General features: G+C 42.3%; 1 protein-coding gene across 6 annotated transcripts in view; it reads right to left on the reverse strand.

Annotated features, from left to right (window-relative positions):
- TBC1D32 (TBC1 domain family member 32) overlaps positions 1-18,614 on the reverse strand; it is a 251,985-nt gene that overhangs the window by 176,938 nt on the left and 56,433 nt on the right. The gene's annotated exons all lie outside the window — the stretch shown is intronic.

Genomic DNA, 18,614 nt, shown 5'->3' on the forward strand with positions numbered 1-18,614 from the left:
GGCACCCAGCCATTGAACATTCTTAAAGAAAAAAATTTTCAACTCAGAATTTCATATCTGGCCAAACGAAGCTTCATAAATAAATAAAATCCTTTACAGACAATCAAATGCTAAGGGAGTTCATCACCACCAGGCCTGCCTTGCAAGAGTTCCTGAAGCAAGCACTAAATAGGGAGAGGAAAAATCAGTACCAGCCACTGAAAAAAAACACACTAAACTACAAAGACCAATGACATTATGAAGAAACTGGATTAACTAGTGTGCAAAATAACCAGCTGGCATCATGATGACAGGATCAAATTCACACATAACAATATTAACCTACAATGTAAATGGGCTAACTGCCTCAATTAAAAGATACAGACTGGAAAATTGGATAAAGAGTCAAGACGAATCAGTGTGCTGTATTCAAGAGACTCATCTCATATGCAAATATACACATAGGCTCAAAAAACCAAAAAAAAAGAGATAGAGGTAAATCTACCTAGCAAATGGAAAGCAGAAAAAAAGCAGGGGTTTCAACACCAGTTTCTGACAAAACAGACTTTAAACCAACAAAGATCAAAAAAGACAAAGAAGGCCATTACATAATGGTAAAGGGATCAATTCAACAAGAAGACCTAACTATCCGAAATATATATGCACCCAATATAGGAGCACCCAGTTTGATAAAACAAGTTTTTAGAGACCTAAAAGTGGCTTAGACTACCACACAATAATAGTGGGAGACTTTAATACCCCACTGACAATATGAGACAGTGGGGTATTAACGAGACAGAAAATTAACAAGGATACTCAGGACTTGAACTCAGCTCTGGATCAAGAGGACCTAATAGATATCTACAGAACTCTCCACCCGAAAACAACAGAATATACATTCTTCTCAGTGCCACATGGCACTTACTTTAAAATCAACCACATAATTGGAATTAAAACACTCCTCAGCAAATGCAAAAGAAATGAAATCATTATAAACAGTCTCTCAAACCACAATGCAAAACTCAAGATTAAGAAACTCACCCAAAACCACACAAATACATCAAAATTGAACAACCTGCTCCTGAATGACTCCTAGGTAAATAATGAAAGTAAGGCAGAAATCAAGAATTTCTTTGAAGCCAATGAAAACAAAAAGACAACATACCAAAATCACTGGGATGCAGCTAAAGCAGTGTTAGGAGGGAAATTGATAGCACTAAATGCCCACATCAGGAAGCTAGAAAGATCTCAAATCAACACCATAACATCAAAACTAAAATAACTAGCAAATCAAGAGCAAACAAATACAAAAGCTAGAAGAAGACAGGAAATAACTAAGAACAGAGCAGAAATGAAGGAGAGACAGACATGAAAACCCTTCAGAAAAAATCAATGAATCCAAGAGCTGTTTTCTTGAAAAAATAAAATAGACCACTAGTTAGATTAATAAAGAAGAAAAGAGAGAAGAATCAAATAGATGCAATAAAAAATGAAAAAACAGATATCACCACCAACCCCACAGAGTCAAACTACCATCAGAGAATACTACAAACATCTCTGCGTAAATAAACTAGAAAATCTAGAAGAAATGGTTAAATTCCTGGACACATAAACCCTCCCAAGAAGAAGTCAAATCCTTGAATAGACCAATAACAAGCTCTGAAATTGAGGCAGTAATAAATAGCCTAGCAACTAAAAAAAGCCCAGGACCAAATGGATTCACAGCCAAATTCTACCACAGGTACCAAGAGGAGCTGGTACCATTCCTGCTGAAACTATTCCTAACAATTAAAAGGAAGGGATTCCTTCCTAACTCATTTTATGAGGCCACCATCATCCTGATACCAAAGCCTGGCAGAGACACAACAAAAAAAGAAAACTTCAGGCCAATATCCCTAATGAACATCAGTGTGAAAATCCTCAACAAAATACTCACAAACCAAATCCAGCAGCACACCAAAAAGCTTATCCACCATGATCAAGCTGGCTTCATCCCTGGGATGCAAGGCTGGTTCAACATACACAAATCAATAAACATAATTCATCACGTAAACAGAACCAATGACAAAAACCATGATTACCTCAATAGATGCAGAAAAGACCTTTGATAAAATTAAACATCCCTTCATGCTAAAAACTCTCAATAAACTAGGTATTGATGGAACATATCTCAAAATAATAAGAGCTATTTATGACAAACTTACAGACAATATTATAGTGAATGGACAAAAGCTAGAAGCACTTCCTTTCAAAACCAGCAAAAGACAAGGATGCCCTCTCTCACCACTCCTATTAAACATAGTATTGGAAGTTCTGGCCAAGGCAATCAGGCAATAGAAACAAATAAAGCGTATTCAAATAGGAAGAGAGGAAGTCAAATTGTCTCTGTTTGCAGATGACATGATCCTATATTTAGAAAACCCCATCGTGTCAGCCCAAAAGCTCCTTAAGCTGACAAGCAACTTTAGCAAAGTCTCAGTATATAAAATCAATGTGCAAAAATCAGAACCATTACTATACATCAACAACAGACAGAGAGCCAAATCATGAATGAACTCCTATTCACAATTGCTACAAAAAGAATAAAATACCTAGGAATACAGCTAACAAGGGACGTGAAGGAACTCTTCAAAGTGAACTATAAGCCACTGCTCAAGGCAATAAGAGAGGACATAAACAAATGGAAAAACATTCTATCCTCATGGATAGCAAGAATCAACATTGTGAAAATGGCCATACTGCCCAAAGTAAATCATAGATTCAATGCTATTCCCATCAAACTACCACTGACATTCTTCACAGAATTAGAAAAAAAACTACTTAAAAAAAATTCATATAGAACCAAAAAAGAAAAAAAAAAAAGAGCCCATATAGCCAAGTCAATCCTAAACAAAAAGAACAAATCTGGAGGCATCACGCTACCTGACTTCAACTATACTAAAAGACTACAGTAACCAAAACTGCATAGTACTGGTACAGAAACAGACATATTGACCAATGGAAAAGAATAGAGGCCTCAGAAATAAGACCACATCTACAACCATTTGATCTGCGACAAACCTAACAAAAACAAGCAATGAAGAAAGGAATCCCTATCTAATAAATGGTGGTGGGAAAACTGGCTAATCATATGCAGAAAACTGAAAATGGAAGCCTTCCTTACACCTTATATAAAAATTTACTCAAAATGGATTAAAGACTTGAATGCAAAACTCAAAACCATAAAACCACAGAAGAAAACCTAGACAATACCATTCAGGACATGGGCATGAGCAAAGATTTTATGATGAAATCGCAAAAAGCAATTGCAACAAAAGCTAAAACTGATAAATAAGATCTAATTAAACTAAAGAGCTTCTGCAAAGCAAAAGAAACTATTATCAGCATGAACAGGCAACCTGCAGAATGGGAGAAAATTTTTGCAATGTACCATCTGACAACATATAATACCCAGAATTTACAAGGAACTTAAACAAATTTACAAGAAAAAAATAAGCAACCCCATCAAAAAGTAGACATGAATGGACACTTCTCAAAAGAAGACATTTATGCAGCCAACAAACCTATGAAAAAAAGCTCAATATTAGTGATCATTAGAGAAATGCAAATCAAAACCACAATGAGATACCATCTCATGCCAGTTAGAATGGCAATTATTAAAAAGTCAAGGAACAACAGATGCTAGAGTGGATGTGGAGAAATAGGAATGCTTTTACACTGTTGGTGGAAATGTAAATTAGTTCAACCACTTCTGACAGTGTGGCAATTCCTCAAGGATCTAGATGCAGAAATATCATTTGAGTCAGCAATCCCACTACTGGGTATATACCCAAAGGAATATAAATCATTCTATTATAAAGATACATGCACACGTATGTTTACTGCAGCACTATTCACAATAGCAAAGATGTGGAATCAACCCAAATGCCTATTAATTATAGACTGGATAAGAAAATGTGGCACACATACACCATGGAATACTATGCAGCCATAAAAATGAATGAGCTCATGTCCTTTGCAGGCAGATGGATGAAGCTGGAAACCATCATCCTCAGCAAACTAACACGGAAACAGAAAACCAAATACCACATGTTCTCACTCATAAGTGGGAGATGAAAAATGAGAACACATGGACACAGAGAGGAGAACAACACACACCAGGGCCTGTTGGTGGGGAAGGGGCAAGGGGAGGGAGAGTGTCAGGACAAATAGCTAATGCATGCAGGGCTTAATACCTAAGTGAGGTTGATATGTGCAGCAAACCATCATGGCACACATTTACCTATGTAACAAACATTCATGTTCTGCACATGTATCCTGGAACTTAAAAGTAAAATTAAAAAAAAAAAAAAAGAATAGGACACTAAAATAACAATGTGCTCTTCTAAAAAAAAAAAAAAAAGGTTTGGGGGGAGGTTCCAAGATGGCTGAATAGGAACAGCTCCAGTCTACAACTCCCAGCGTGAGTGACACAGAAGATGGGTGATTTCTGCATTTCCAACTGAGGTACCAGATTCATCTCACTGGGGCTTGTCGGACACTGGGTGCAGCCCATGGAGTGTGAACCGAAGCAGGGCGGGGCATCGCCTTGAAAGCGAAGCCCAAGGGGTCGGGGAATTCCCTTTCCTAGCCAAGGGAAGCTATGACAGACGGTATCTGGAAAATTGGGACACTCCCACCCAAATACTGCACTTTTCCAATGGTCTTAGCAACAGCACACCAGGAGATTATATCCTGCACATGGCTTGGAGGGTCCCAAGCCCACAGAGCCTCCCTCACGGCTAGCACAGCAGTCTGAGATCAAACTGCAAGGTGACAGCGAGGCTGGGGGAGGGGCATCTGCCATTGCTGAGGCTTCAGTAGATAAACAAAGTGGCTGGAAAGCTTGAACTGGAGCCCACCGTAGCTCAAGGAGGCCTGCCTGCCTCTGTAGATGCCACCTCTGGGGACAGGGCATAGCTGAACAAAAGGCAGCAGAAACTTCTGCAGACTTAAATGTCCCTGTCTGACAGCTTTGAAGAGAGTAGTGGTTCTCCCTCTCTCCTCCTCCTCAAGTGGGTCCCTCCCTCCTCAAGTGGGTCCCTGCCTCCCAAGTAGCCTAACTGGCAGACAACTCTCAGTAGGGGCCGATGGACACCTCATATAACGGGGTGCCCTCTTGAGACGAAGCTTCCAGTGGAACGACCAGGCAGCAACATTTGCCATTCTGCAATATTTGCTGTTCTGCAGCCTCCACCGGTGATACCCAGGCAAACAGCGTCTGGAGTGGACCTCCAGCAAACTCCAACAGACCTGCACCAGAGGGTCCTACTGTTAGAAGGAAAACTAACAAACAGAAAGAATATCCACACCAAAACCCCATCTGTACGTCACCATCATAAAAGAAAAAAGGTAGATAAAATCACAAAGATGGGGAGAAAACAGAGCAGAAAAGCTGAAAATTCTAAAAATCAGAGCACCTCTTCTCCTCCAAAGGAATGCAGCTCCTCGCCAGCAACAGAACAAAGCTGAATGGAGAATGACTTTGATGAGTTGAGAGAAGAAGGCTTCAGATGATCGGTAATAACAAACTTCTCCAAGCTAAAGGAGGATGTTCAAACCCATTGCAAACAAGCTAAAAATCTTCAGAAAAGATTAGATGAATGGCTAACTACAATAAACAGCATAGAGAAGACCTTAAATGACCTGATGGAGCTGAAAACCATGGCATGAGAACTACGTGACGCATGCAAAAGCTTCAGTAGCCAATTCGATCAACTGGAAGAAAGGGTACCAGTGAATGAAGATCAAATGAATGAAATTAAGCAAGAAGAGAAGTTTAGAGAAAAGGACTAAAAAGAAATGAACAAAGCCTCCAAGAAATATGGGACTACGTGAAAAGACCAAATCTACGTCTGACTGATGTACCTGAAAGTGACGGGGAGAATAAAACCAAGTTGGAAAACGCTCTTCAGGATATTATCCAGGAGAACTTCCCCAACCTAGCAAGGCAGGCCAACATTCAAATTCAGGAAGTACAGAGAACACCACAAAGATACTCCTCAAGAAGAGCAACTGCAAGACACATAATTGTCAGATTCACCAAAGTTGAAATGAAGGAAAAAAATGTTAAGGGCAGCCAGAGATAAAGGTCGGGTTATTCACAAAGAGAAGCCCATCAGACTAACAGCGGATCTCTCGGCAGACACTCTGCAAGCCAGAAGAGAGTAGCGGCCAATATTCAACCTTCTTGAAGAAAAGAATTTTCAACCCAGAATTTCATGTCCAGCCAAACTAAGCTTCAAAAGTGAAGGAGAAATAAAATCCTTTGCAGACAAACAAATGCTGAGAGATTTTGTCACCACCAGGCCTGCCTTACAAGAGCTGCTGAAGGAAGCACTAAACATGGAATGGAACAACTGGTACCAGCCACTGCAAAAACATGCCTAATTGTAAAGACCATCGAGGCTCGGAAGAAACTGCATCAACTAACAAGCAAAATAACCAGCTAACATCATAATGACAGGATCAAATTCACATATAACAATATTAACCTTAAATGAAAATGGGCTAAATGCTCCAATTAAAAGACATAGACTAGCAAATTGGATAAAGAGTCAAGACCCATCAGTGTGCTATATTCAGGAGACCAATATCATGTGGAGAGACACACATAGGCTGAAAATAAAGGGATGGAGGAAGATCTACCAAGCAAATGGAAAAGCAGGGGTTGCAATCCTAGTCTCTGATAAAACAGACTTTAAACCAACAAAGATCAGAAGAGACAAAGAAGGACATTACATAATGGTAAAGGGATCAATTCAACAAGAAGAGCTAACTATCCTAAATATATATGTACCCAATACAGGAGCACCCAGATTCATAAAGCAAGTCCTTAGAGACCTACAAAGAGACTTACACTCCCACACAATAATAATGGGAGACTTTAACACCCCACTGTCAACATTAGACAGATCAAAGAGATAGAAAGTTAACAAGGATATCCAGGAATTGAACTCAGCTCTGCACCAAGTAGACCTAATAGACATCTACAGAACTCTCCACCCCAAATCAACAGAATATACATTCTTCTCAGCACCACATTGCACTTATTTCAAAATTGACCACATAGCTGGAAGTAAAGCACTCCTCAGGAAATGTAAAAGAACAGAAATTATAACAAACTGGCTCTCAGACCACAGTGCAATCAAACTAGAACTCAGGATTAAGAAACTCACTCAAAACTGCTCAACTACATGGAAACTGAACAACCTGCTCCTGAATGACTACTGGGTACATAACGAAATGAAGGCAGAAATAAAGATGTTCTTTGAAACCAACGAGAACAAAGACACAACGTACAAGAATCTCTGGGACACATTCAAAGCAGTATGCAGTGGGAAATTTATAGCACTAAATGCCCACAAGAGAAAGCAGGAAAGATTTAAAATTGACACCCTAACATCACAATTAAAAGAACTAGAGAAGCAAGAGCAAACACATTCAAAAGTTAGCAGAAGTCAAAAAATAACTAAGATCAGAGCAGAACTGAAGGAGATAGAGACACAAAAAAACCCTTCAAAAAAAATCAATGAATCCAGGAGCTGGTTTTTTGAAAAGATTAACAAAATTGATAAACTGATAGCCAGACTAAAAGAAAAGAGAGAAGAATCAAATAGATGTAATAAAAAATGATAAAGGGTATATCATTACCAATCCCACAGAAATACAAACTACCATCAGAGAATATTATAAACACCTCTATGCAAAAAAACTAGAAAATCTAGAAGAAATGGATAAATTCATGGACACATACACCCTCCCAAGACTAAACCAAGAAGAAGCTGAATCCCTGAATAGACCAATATCAGGCTCTGAAATTGAGGCAATAATTAATAGCCTACCAACCAAAAAAAGTCCAGAACCAGACGGATTCACAGCCAAATTCTACCAGAAGTACAAAGAGGAGCTGGTACCATTACTTCTGAAACTATTCCAATCAATAGAAAAAGAGGGAATCCTCCCTAATTCATTTTATGAGGCCAGCATCATCCTGATACTAAAGCCTGGCAGAAACACAACAAAAACAGGGAATTTTAGACCAATATTCCTGATGAACATCGATGCAAAAATCCTCAATAAAATACTGGCAAACTGAATCCAGCAGCACATCAAAAAGCTTATCCACCACAAACAAGTTGACTTCATCCCTGGGATGCAAGGCTGGTTCAACATATGCAAATCAATAAAGGTAATCCCTCATAGAAACAGAACCAAAGACAAAAACCATATGATTATCTCAATAGATGCAGAAAAGGCCTTCAATAAAAATTCAACAGCCCTTCATGCTAAAAACTCTCAATAAACTAGGTATAGATGGGACGTATCTCAAAATAATAAGAGCTATTTATGACAAACCCACAGCCAATATCATACTGAATGGGCAAAAACTGGAAGCATTCCCTTTGAAAACTGGCACAAGACAGGGATGCCCTCTTTCACCACTCCTATTCAACAGAGTTTTGGAAGTTCTGGCCAGGGCAATCAGGCAGGAGAAGGAAATAAAGGGTATTCAATTAGGAAAAGAGGAAGTCAAATTGTGTCTGTTTGCAGATGACATGATTGTATATTTAGAAAACCCAATCGTCTTGGCCCAAAATCTCCTTAAGCTGATAAGCAACTTCAGCAAAGTCTCAGTATACAAAATCAATGTGTAAAAATCACAGGCATTCCTATACACCAATAACAGACAAACAGAGAGCCAAATCATGAGTGAACTCCCATTCACAATTGCTTCAAAGAGAATAAAATACCTAGGAATCCAACTTACAAGGGATGTGAAGGATCTCTTCAAGGAGAACTACAAACCACTCCTCAATGAAATAAAAGAGGACACAAACAAATGGAAGAATATTCCATGGTCATGGATAGGAAGAATCAATATCATGAAAATGGCCATACTGCCCAAGGTAATTTATAGATTCAATGCCATCCCCATCAAGCTACCAATGACTTTCTTCACAGAATTGGATAAAACTACTTTAAAGTTCATATGGAATCAAAAAAGAGCCTCCATTGCCAAGACAATCCTGAGACAAAAGCTGGAGGCACCATGCCACCTGACTTCAAACTGTACTACAAGGCTACAGTAACCAAAACAGCATGGTACTGGTACCAAAACAGAGATATAGACCCATGGAACAGAACAGAGCCCTCAGAAATAATACCACACATCTACAACCATTTGATCTTTGAGAAACCTGACAAAAACAAGAAATGGGGAAACGATTCCCTATTTAATAAATGGTGCTGGGAAAACTGGCTAGCCATATATAGAAAGCTGAAACTGGATCCCTTCCTTACACCTTATACAACAATTAATTCAAGATGGATTAAAGACTTAAATGTTAGACCTAAAACCATAAAAACCATAGAAGAAAACCTAGGCATTACCATTCAGGACATAGACATGGGCAAGGACTTCATGACTAAAACACCAAAAGCAATGGCAACAAAAGCCAAAATTGACAAATGGGATCTAACTAAACTAAGGAGCTTCTGCACAGCAAAAGAAACTACCATCAGAGTGAACAGGCAACCTACAGAAAGGGAGAAACTTTTTACAATCTATCCATCTGACAAAGGGCTAATATCCAGAATCTACAAAGAACTCAAACAAATTTACAAGAAAAAAAACAAACAACCCCATCAAAAAGAGGGCAAAGGATATGAACAGACACTTCTCAAAAGAAGACATTTATGCAGCCCACAGACACATGAAAAAATGCTCATCATCACTGGCCATCACAGAAATGCAAATCAAAACCACAATGAGATACCATCTCACACCAGTTAGAATGGCGATCATTAAAAAGTCAGGAAACAACAGGTGCTGGAGAGGATGTGGAGAAATAGGAACACTATTACACTGTTGGTGGGACTGTAGACTAGTTCAACCATTGTGGAAGACAGTGCGGCAATTCATCAAGGATCTAGAACTAGAAATACCATTTGACCCAGCCATCCCCTTACTGGGTATATACCCAAAGGATTATAAATCATGCTGCTGTAAAGACACATGCACACGTATGTTTACTGCAGTACTATTCACAATAGCAAAGACTTGGAACCAACCCAAATGTCCATCAATGATAGACTGGATGAAGAAAATGTGGCACATATACACCATGGAATACTACGCAGCCATAAAAACGGATGAGTTCATGTCCTTTGTAGGAACATGGATGAAACTGGAAACCATCATTCTGAGCAAACTATCACAAGGAGAAAAAACCAAACACTGCATGTTCTCACTCATAGGTGGGAATTGAACAATGAGAACTCTTGGACACAGGGTGGGGAACATCAACACCAGGGCTTGTTGTGGGGTGGGGTGCTAGGGGAGGGATAGCTTTAGGAGATATACCTAATGTAAATGACAAGTTAATGGGTGCAGCACACCAACATAGCACATGTATACATGTGTAACAAACTTGCACGTTCTGCACATGTACCCTAGAACTTAAAGTATAATTAAAAAGAAAAGAAAATGTGGCACATATACACCATGGAATACTATGCAGCCATAAAAAAGGATGAGGTCATGTCCTTTGTAGGGACATGGATGAAGCTGGAAACCATCATTCTCAGCAAACTATCACAGGGACAGAAAACCAAACACTGCATGTTCTCACTCATAGGTGAGAACTGAACAATGAGAACACTTGGACACAGGGTGGGAAACATCACACACCGGGGCCTGTCGCGGGGTTGGGGGGGTTAGGGATAGCATTAAGAAATATACCTAATGTAAATGACGAGTTAACGGGTGTAGCACACCAACATGACACACATATACATATGTAAAAAACCTGCACATTGTGCACATGTACCCTAGAACTTAAAGTATAATTAAAGAAAAAAAAAAAAGCTGTTGAATCAAGTTTGGCCTAAAACTGCCTGCTTATGCATTTTAAGTTCAGCCTAAATGCTTCTCTGTACATAGTGAACTATAACCTTGATGGAAGTATAAACAGACTGTAACCTACTCTTGTGCCAATCACCACTGGCCAATTAAAGGGGGCCAACTGTTCAAACTGTGTTCATATAATGCAAACGGCAAGCTGTAACCAAAACGACTGTTTCTGTACCTCACTTCCATTTTCTGTGCATCATTTTCCTGTTTCTGTTCATAAATCTTCTTCCACCATGTGGCTGTGCTGGAGTTTCTCTGAGCCTACTCTGGCTGAGGAGGCTGCTTGATTCACAAAGCGTTCTTTGCTCAATTAAACTCTGTTAAATTAAAACAAAACAAAACAAAACAAAAAAGCTGGGCACGGTGGCTCATGCCTGTAATCCCAGCACTTTAGTAGGCCAAGGCGGGCAGATCATGAGGTTGGGAGGTCGAGACCAGCCTGGCCAATATAGTGAAACCCCATCTCTACTAAAAATACAAAAATGAGCCAGGCGTGGTGGCACACACCTATAGTCCCAGCTACTCGGGAGGCTGAGGCAAAAGAATTGCTTGAACCCAGGAGGCGGAGGTTGCAGTGAGCCAAGATCATGCCACTGCACTCCAGCCTGGGCGACAGAGTCATGAGACTCTGTCTCAAAAACAAACAAACAAACAACAACAACAAAAAAAACCACCCAACTTAAATGAAAAATTCAATTTCAACAGAAAGGCTAGAAAATGAAAGCAGAATTCCCAGAAAAAAAGATTTTAAAAGGAATAGAAAATAGAACAGATAAGAATGTCCAAGTTCAAATAATAGAATTTCAGAAAGAAAAAAAAAAAGAAGATAAGAAATCCAACTATTTTCCCTAAAAGGCATGAATCTTCAAATATACAATGTCCATCAATACATGTACAATTATTATGTGTCAATTTAAAAAGACACTCATCAAGTACATAAAAGTAGAACTTCATCAAGAAACATCATAACATTTTGGATAATTAAACACCAAAAAAAGACAAAAAAGACTTCTAGAAAAAGGAAAATGAAAAATAAGGCTACTCCGTAATGATGACAAAATACATTTCAGCGTAAAAGTTATGCACAAAACTGAGACAGAAACCCATTCTGAATAAAGTAGGTGGGAAGGCTCAAAAACAGATGTCTTTAATTAAACTCCTGGACTTTGGTATTTTAACATGCTGAGAGAGGATTTAGTCAATTAGAAAAAAACATGTAGATGGCTTAGCACTGCAGTGACAGCTAAGTACATTGAAAATTGTGGCAACAAACAAAAAAAAAAGATTAACTCCAGAGAAGGCAAAAATTGTGAAAGAATAGAAAAGTAACAAAAGAATACCACATGGCTCAGCTGTGAAAAGTATTCACAATAATGTGAATACAGTAAAACATTAAATAAGTCGATTGCACAACAGTATTGCACCGATGGAGAATGAAGGAACTAGGTACCTATATGTATTTGTATGTTTGGTGGGGAAAGCAGGCAAGAGAGATAAATTGTTGTAATGTAAGTCAATGAACAATTGACAATTTAGCCTTAAGCTAAAAGAAATTATATGCACATTACTTGATAATATAAACACTAAAGAAAACATCAAAAATAGCTGAAAGTAGTTGTCTCTAGAGAGCAAGAAAGGAACTTCTACTTTTTATAATAAACCTTTATGTTTCCTGTATGCATACATAACTCAATGAACAATAAATCAAGTTTTAAATGGACAAATGATATGGAAAGGAACACTACTATCAAGGAAATGGAAATAGCCAATAACCCTATTGCCACAGGAGCAATGAGATGCTCAAACTCGGTGAGATGACACATGAAATATGAATCAAATAAGTAAATATAAATCAAAACAAGATCTTTCATTCATTAGGTTGCCAAAACATTTACAAACTGATTATGCAGTCCTGACAAGAATATAAAAAGGAGGGGATACCTCGTACTTCCCATAGACTGCCGGCAAGAAGGTAAAATTCAACTATTTTGAAAAGTAATCTGGCAGGATCTACAAGATATAAAATGTACAGGCCCTCTGACCCAGCATATCACTTTCAGGACTATCTTACTAAAATTAAAAAGACTAGCAATATCAAGCATTTGATAACCCATAAAATCTTTATTTTTCTTATTAATTAATCTAATGAGGCCGGGTGAGGTGGCTGACACCTGTAATCCCAGCACTTGGGGAAGCCAAGGCAGGCAGATCGCTTGAGCTCAGGAGTTCAAGACCAGTCTGGGAAACGTGGTGAAACCGTGTCTCTGCTAAAAAAATTAACCGGGCAAGGTGGTGCACACCTATAGGTCCCAGCTACTTGGGAGACTGAAGCACGAGAATCACTTGAGCCTGGGAGGCAGACATTGCAGTGAGCCGAGTTCATGCCACAGCACTCCAGCCTGGGCAACAGAGTGAGACCTTGTCTCAAAAAAAAAAAAAAACAAACGACAATAACAAAAAAAAATCTAACGGACAAGTTTATTCAAAGTAATTATTGCAAAAAAGTATTTGGTGATTATAGTTTATGAAAAAGTAAATGAGTAACAGAAACGATATAAGGGACAGAAGGGAGGAAATGACTTCTTATAAGGTCATTGCGCTAGATGTTAAGTGATACAGTGTTATTTGAAAGAGGACTAAATACAACTAAAACAATATAATTAGCAATTACAACTAATTCTGTTGTAAATGTATATTACAAACTTAATAGCAACCATTAAAAAGAGTGACAAAAAAGTATAATTGATATACTAAGAGAGGAGATAAAATGAAATCACATAGAATGCTCAATCAAAGCCAGATAAGGCAAAAAGAGTAGAACACACAAAAAAAGGGCAAAAAATACAGTAAATATTAACCTAATTATATCAATAATTAATTGTTAATGTCATAAATACATCAATAAAAGACTATCAAAGTAGATTAAAAGTCAAGACCTAACTACATGTTGTCTATAAAAATCCCACTTTACACTTTACACATAAAGACGAAGATAAATTAAAAGGAAAAGGATGGAGGAAAGACATACCATGCTAACTATAATCAAAAGAAAGCTGGAGTAGCTGTATTAGTTTCAGACAAAGCAGACTGCAAAGCAAGGAAAATTATCAAGGGTATCAAGAGTAAAAAGGAACATTAAATAACAATAAAGGGGTCAATTTTCCAAGAAGACATAACAATCCTTAATGTGTATGCACCTAACAACAAAGCATCAAAATACTTAAATGAAAAACTGATAGAACTGCAGGGAGAAATAGATGAATTCACTAATATAGCTGGAGCTTTCAACATACCTCTATCAGTAATTGACAGATTCAGCAGGATGTCAGTAAGGACAAAGTTGAACCAAACAGTACCATCAATCAGCTGAATATAATTGACATCCAACAATAGTAGAATATATATTATATAAGCTTACAGAGATAATTCACTAAGATGTCATTTTCTGGGCCATAAAACATAAAATAAACTTTAAAAACTAGAAATTATATAAAGTGTGCTGTCAGATCTGTAAAAACACAAGGGTTGGGAGCAGTGGCTCATGCCTATAATCCCAGTACTTTGGGGGCCAAGGCAGGTGAATCACTTGAGGTCAGGAGTTCCAGACCAGCCTGGCCAGCATGGTGAAAGCCCATCTCCAACAAAAATACAAAAATTAGCCAGGCATGGTGGTATGCACCTGTAGTCCCAGCTACTTGGGAGGTTGAGGCACTAGAATCACTTGAACCCAGAAGGTGGAGTTTGCAGTGAGCCAAGATTGTGCTATTGTACTCCAGCCTGGGCGACAGAGCAAGACTCCATCTCAAAAAAAAAAAAAAAAAACCCACAAGGGTCAAAGAAATCTCAAGAGAAAATAAAAATATTTTGAACTAAATGAAAAATGAAGATACAACTTATCAAAACTATGAGATGTAGGAAAGATGTGGTTTAGAGGGAAATTTATAGCATTAAGTACAAATATAAAAGTACAAATATTATAAAAAAAGAAAAGAGCTAAAACGAATCATCTAAGCTTCCACCATAGAAAACTAGGAAGAGAAAATTAAATCCAAAGTAAGAAGAAATAAAAATTAGAAGAGAAATCAATAAAATTAAAAACATGAAATCAATAGAGAAAAATCAACAAAACCAGAAGTTAGTTTTTTGAAAAGAACAGTAAAATTTATAAGCCTCTAGTCAGGTTAACTAAGAAAAAAAAAAAGAGAAGACACAAATTACTAACATCAGAAGTGAAAGAGGGGCCATCACTACTCATTTCAATGATATTAACAGGATAAGGAAATATTATGAACAATTCTGTGCCCACAGATTTGATAATTTAGATAAATTCACCAATTCCTTGAAAGACATATTTTGCCAACATTCACATAAGAGCAAGTAGACAATCTGAATAGGCCTCTGCTTATTAAATAAATTGAATGAATAACTAATAACCTTCCAAAATAGAAAACACCAGGCTAAAATTGGTTTGCTGGTGAATTTTATAAAATATTTTATGAAGAAATTAAACCAATTCTGTGTCATATCCTCCAGAAGATAGAAAGAATAACTTCTCATTTACTATAAGGTCACCATTCCAATAATACCAAAACCAGCCAAAGATTACATATTCTACAGACTGATATATCTCATGAACATAGAGGCAAAAATCCTCAATAAATATTAGCAAATGAAAGCCAACAAAGTGTAAGAATGATTTATATATCATGAACAAGTGGGATTTATTTCAGGTATGTAAAACTGGCTCAACATTTGAACATCAATTAATGTAATATCAACAAGCTAAATAAGAAAAAGAGCATTTATTGCAGTGTTATTTATGGAGAGAAAATTCCTAGATACAATCTGATGTTCAATAAGAGGGAAATGTTTGAATAAATTGTGGTACAGCTATACACAAAAGTGTAATGCAGACATTAAAAATCATGTTTCATTCTGTATTCACCTAAGAAAATTCTCATAGTTATAAAATAAATCAAGCTGCAGGGTAATGTATAAAATATAATACCATGTTTGTAAAGAGAAGATAAAATATGACCGTTTATATGTAGGTTTGTCTGATTATAAGCACAGAGAAAGTCTAGAAGTGGAGATAGAGCTCCCTCTCCCCTCTCCCCTCTCCCCTCTCCCCTCCCCCCTCTCCCCTCCCCCCTCTCCCCTCTCCCCTCTCCCCTCTCCCCTCTTTCCACGGTCTCCCTCTGATGCCGAGCCGAAGCTGGACGGTACTGCTGCCATCTCAGCTCACTGCAACCTCCCTGCCCGATTCTCCTGCCTCAGCCTGCCGAGTGCCTGCGATTGCAGGCGTGCGCCGCCACGCCTGACTGGTTTTTGTATTTTTTTGGTGGAGACGGGGTTTCGATGTGTCGGCTGGGCTGGTCTCCAGCTCCTAACCGCGAGTGATCCGCCAGCCTCGGCCTCCCGAGGTGCCGGGATTGCAGACGGAGTCTCGTTAACTCAGTGCTCAATGGCGCCCAGGCTGGAGTGCAGTGGCGTGATCTCGGCTGGCTACAACCACCTCCCAGCCGCCTGCCTTGGCCTCCCTAAGTGCCGAGATTGCAGCCTCTGCCTGGCAGCCACCCCGTCTGGGAAGTGAGGAGCGTCTCCGCCTGACTGCCCATCGTCTGGGATGTGAGGAGCCCCTCTGCCTGGCTGCCCAGTCTGGAAAGTGAGGAGCGTCTCTGCCCAGCCGCCATCCCATCTAGGAAGTGAGGAGCGCCTCTTCCCGGCCGCCATCACATCTGGGAAGTGAGGAGCGTCTCTGCCCGGCCGCCCATCGTCTGAGATGTGGGGAGCACCTCTGCCCTGCCGCCCCGTCCGGGATGTGAGGAGTGTCTCTGCCCGGCCGCCCTGTCTGAGAAGTGAGGAGACCCTCTGCCTGGCAACCGCCCCGTCTGAGAAGTGAGGAGCCCCTCCGCCCGGCAGCCACCCCGTCTGAGAAGTGAGGAGCGTCCTCCCTCCTCGTCTGGGAGGGAGGTGGGGGGGTCAGCCCCCCACCCGGCCAGCCGCCCCGTCCGGGAGGTGAGGGGCACCTCTGCCCGGCCGCCCCTACCGGGAAGTGAGGAGCCCCTCTGCCCGGCCAGCCGCCTCGTCCGGGAGGGAGGTGGGGGGGTCAGCCCCCCGCCCGGCCAGCCGCCCCATCCGGGAGGGAGGTGGGGGGGTCAGGCCCCCGCCCGGCCAGCCGCCCCGTCCGGGAGGGAGGTGGGGGGATCAGCCCCCCGCCTGGCCAGCCGCCCCGTCCGGGAGGGAGGTGGGGGGATCAGCCCCCTGCCCGGCCAGCGGCCCTGTCCAGGAGGTGGGGGGGGGCGCCTCTGCCCGGCCGCCCCTACTGGGAAGTGAGGAGCCCCTCTGCCCGGCCAGCCGCTCTGTCTGGGAGGGAGGTGGGGGGGTCAGCCCCCGGCCCGGCCAGCCGCCCCGTCCGGGAGGGAGGTGGGGGGGTTACCCCCTGCCTGGCCAGCCGCCCCATCCGGGAGGTGAGGGGCGCCTCTGCCCGGCCGCCCCTTCTGGGAAGTGAGGAGCCCCTCTGCCCGGCCAGCCGCTCTGTCTGGGAGGGAGGTGGGGGGGTCAGCCCCCGGCCCGGCCAGCCGCCCCATCCGGGAGGGAGGTGGGGGGGTTAGCCCCCCGCCTGGCCAGCCACCCCATCCGGGAGGTGAGGGGCGCCTCTGCCCGGCCGCCCCTTCTGGGAAGTGAGGAGCCCCTCTGCCCGGCCAGCCGCCCCGTCCGGGAGGGAGGTGGGGGGGTCAGCCCCCCGCCCGGCCAGCCGCCCCGTCCGGGAGGGAGGTGGGGGGGTCAGCCCCCCGCCCGGCCAGCCGCCCCGTCCGGGAGGGAGGTGGGGGGGTCAGCCCCCCGCCCGGCCAGCCGCCCCGTCCGGGAGGGAGGTGGGGGGGTCAGCCCCCCGCCCGGCCAGCCGCCCCGTCCGGGAGGGAGGTGGGGGGTCAGCCCCCCGCCCGGCCAGCCGCCCCTTCCGGGAGGGAGGTGGGGGGATCAGCCCCCCGCCCGGCCAGCCGCCCTGTCCGGGAGGTGAGGGGCGCCTCTGCCCGGCCGCCCCTACCGGGAAGTGAGGAGCCCCTCTGCCCGGCCAGCCGCCCCCTCCGGGAGGGAGGTGGGGGGGTCAGCCCCCCACCGGGCCAGCCGCCCCGTCGGGGAAGTGAGGGGCGCCTCTGCCCGGCCGCCCCTACTGGGAAGTGAGGAGCCCCTCTGCCCGGCCAGCCGCCCTGTCCGGGAGGGAGGTGGGGGGTCAGCCCCCCGCCCGGCCAGCCGCCCCGTCCGGGAGGGAGGTGGGGGGGGTCAGCCCCCCGCCCGGCCAGCCGCCCCGTCCGGGAGGTGAGGGGCGCTTCTGCCCGGCCGCCCCTACTGGGAAGTGAGGAGCTCCTCTGCCCGGCCACCACCCCATCTGGGAGGTGTACTCAACAGCTCATTGAGAACGGGCCATGAAGACAATGGCGGTTTTGTGGAATAGAAAGGGGGGAAAGGTGGGGAAAAGATTGAGAAATCGGATGGTTGCTGTGTCTGTGTAGAAAGAGGTAGACATGGGAGACTTTTCATTTTGTTCTGTACTAAGAAAAATTCTTCTGCCTTGGGATCCTGTTGATCTGTGACCTTACCCCCAACCCTGTGCTCTCTGAAACATGTGCTGTATCCACTCAGGGTTGAATGGATTAAGGGCGGTGCAAGATGTGCTTTG

The sequence above is a fragment of the Pan troglodytes genome, chromosome 5 (assembly GCF_028858775.2).
Source record: "Pan troglodytes isolate AG18354 chromosome 5, NHGRI_mPanTro3-v2.0_pri, whole genome shotgun sequence".
Lineage (NCBI taxonomy): Eukaryota > Metazoa > Chordata > Mammalia > Primates > Hominidae > Pan > Pan troglodytes.